The sequence below is a fragment of the Vombatus ursinus genome, unplaced genomic scaffold (assembly GCF_900497805.2).
Source record: "Vombatus ursinus unplaced genomic scaffold, bare-nosed wombat genome assembly UNPS02014814.1, whole genome shotgun sequence".
Lineage (NCBI taxonomy): Eukaryota > Metazoa > Chordata > Mammalia > Diprotodontia > Vombatidae > Vombatus > Vombatus ursinus.
Genome location: NW_020954592.1, coordinates 7,280,333 through 7,283,652, shown reverse-complemented (window position 1 = coordinate 7,283,652; position 3,320 = coordinate 7,280,333).

The window sequence follows — 3,320 nt, the reverse complement described above, 5'->3', positions numbered from 1 at the left end:
TTTTTCTTTTACTATAAATTGAGGTCTAAGTGATTTTAATAACTGGATCTCAGCAGTTGGAGTCTCTAGTGGGGGGGAACTAAACCAAGAATGTGTTAAAGTCAAATATTGAAGATTAATAAGAAAGTAGGCCTGGGGTGGCAACTAGGTGGCTCAGTGGATAGAATGCTAGGCCTGAAGTCAGGAAGAGCTGAGTTCAAATCTGGCTTCAGACACTTGCTAGCTGTGTTACCCTGGGCAAGTCATCTAACCTCTGTTTGCCTTAGAGGCAGCTTAAGTGACTCAGTGAATAGAGTGCTGGGCCTGGAGTGGGGAAGACTTGAGTTCAAATCCAGCCTCAGACACTCACTAACTGTGTGACCCTGGGTAAATTACTTAACCTCTGTTTGCCTTAATCCATTGGAGAAGGAAATGACAAACCACTCCAGTATCTTTGCCAAGAAAACCTTAGGGATATTATTGGTGTGCTATATTCAATGGGGTCACAAAGAGTTGGATATAACTGAATGACTGAACAGCAACACCTCCTGGGGAGCCTGCTCAGAGAATACCGTTACAACAGCAGCAATTGACATATATGAAGTGATTATAAGGTTGACAAAGGATTCCATATTCATTATCTCATTTGATTCTTTTTTCCCCTATTTTTTCCCCATTCTTTTTTTTAAATTTTAGACTTAAATACACAATAGAGAAAAGAAAAAGAAACATATTATAAATTTAAATATTGAAGCTTAAATACAAAATAAGAAAAGAAAAGAAAACCATGCATGTGCACAGTAGAACAAAAGAGAGGATTCAAAATATATAGCAATAAATTTCCATTTCAAGAAAACCTATATAATAAATACTACATGTTGTGTTTGAGAGCTGTCCATCTTTTTTTTTTGCTTCCTTTTCTTGTTTTTGCTTTCCTTTTCTTTTGTTCTCTGCTATGAACTTTTTACTTTTTTTACTTTTTTCCCCCCTTCCTCCTTTATCCCCCAAGAAGGCTACGATTCAGCATGAATATATTTATATATATAGATATATACATACACATATGCTTATATACACATTACATACATACATATACATACATACATACATTCATGTATAGACATATACTTTCCCTAACATATTCTGCTCCTGATCTTTATTTTATGTTTGTGCATATCTCTTATTTCCTATCCCTCCTGACTCCTCTACTTTACTTTTACCCACTACCTTGCGCTCCTATTATATAACCTACCCCCTTCCTCCAAGGATCCCTCCCTTATACTCCCATCCCCATAAACTAAACACCCTCCTATACCTCCCTTTAACCTATTCCCTCACCCTCCCCTCCAGAGATCCCTCCCTTATCCTCCCCTCTATCCCTTTATTGTTTTATTTCTTTCTGAATTTGGAAGACTTTTATATTCTTCTAGAGGTATATGTATTGCTCCCTCTTGAACTCATTCCCGATGAAAGTAGGTTCCAGAACTAACAGCCTTCCTTCCCCATCTAATTCCTCAGTTCTTCCTCTCACACCTCAGTTGTATAAGATAATTACTCTTTTTAGCTGTTCCTAAATGGTTTTACTTTTTAAAGTCATATCATACTCAGGTCTACCCCAATCTTTCCTATGAACTACCCAGGTACTAATAATAATCTTGGATATATGTTTTACATTTTAAACAATCAGTCCTTATTGAGTCCCTTGTCATTAGTCTTTGGTATGTACCTCATATTTCTCTTGGCTCTTGTATGTCAAATCTTCTATTAAGTTAAGGTTTAGGGTTTTGTTTTTAAATTTTAAACAAAGTCCTGAAAGTCTGACAATTCACTAAATGTACTTTTTATTTTTTTATTCAGGATTATCCTTAGCTATTCTTTTGCTCTTCAATATATTAGTGTAGCCACTGCTAGGTCTGATGTGATTCTAATTGTGGCACCACCATATTTAATTTTTTTTCCTTGTTACTCATAATATTTTATCCTTGAGCTGGGGATTTTGGAATTTGATTATAATATTCCTGTGGGTTTTTCTCATAGGATCTCTTTCAGGTGGTGATCAGTGAATTTTTTCTATTTCTACTTTCTCCTCTTGTTCTAATGCTTCAAGATAATTTTATTTAGTTATTTCTTGTATTATTGTATCAGGATCCCTTTTTTTTAAATCATAGTTTTCAGGTAGTTCAATTATTCTTATGTTTTCTCTTCTTGAACTGTTCTCCAGATCAGTTGTTTTTCTTATGAGAAGTTTCACATTTTCTTTTATTTTTTCATTCTTTATATTTTGTTTTACTATTTCTTGATCTCTTATAACTTTGCTGGTTTCCCCTTGCCCAATTCTGATTTTTTCCTTCACAATTTCTTGAAAGATGATTTCTAAGCTCTTTTTTTGATCAGGGCTTTCAGGTAGTCCAATAATTTTTAGATTATCTCTCCTGGATCTATTTTCCAGGTCAGTTGTTTTTCCAATGAGATATTTCACATTGTCTTCTATTTTTTCATTCTTTTGGTTTTGTTTTACAATGTCTTGATTTCTCATGAAGTCACTAGCTTCCATTTGTTCCATTCTAATTTTTTTAGGCATTTGGGGTTAAGTGACTTGCCTAAGGTCACACAGCTAGTAAGTGTCAATTGTTTGGTCTGAGGCTGGATTTGAACTCAGATCCTCCTGACTTCAGAGCCGGTGCTCTATCCACTCCACCACCTAGCTGCCCCTCCATTCTAATTTTTAAAGAAGTATTTTCTTCATTGAACTTTTGGACTTCCTTTTCCATTTGGCTAATTCTGTTTTTTTAAGGCATTCTTCTCCTCTTTTGCCGTTTGAGTTAGTCTATTTTTTAAGGTGTTATTTTTTTCAGTATTTTTTTGGGTCTCCTTTAGCAAGTTGTTGACTTGTTTTTCATGATTTTCTTGCATCATTCTCATTCCTCTTCCCAGTTTTCCCTCCATTTCTCTCACTTGCTTCTCAAAATCGTTTTTGAACTCTTCTATGACCCGGGGCTGATTTATATTTTTCTTGGAGGCTTTGGATGTAGGAGCTTTGACTTTGTTATCTTCTTCTGGTTGTATGTTTTGATCTTCTTTGTCACCAAAGTAAGATTCTATGGTCTGACTTTTTTTTTTTTGCTCTGTTTGCTTATGTTCCCAGTCAATTACTTGACTATTAAACCCTTTGCTAAGGTAGGGGTCTGCTTCCAGTGTGGAGAATGTACTGTCCCAAGCTTTGGGGGTTTTGTGCAGCTGTTTTTAGAGATATTTTTAAGGACCTGTAAATTTTCAGTTCTTCCAAGGTGGTATCATCAAGGGCGAGGTGTTTACTCCTTTCCTGGCCTAGGTTTTGGTCT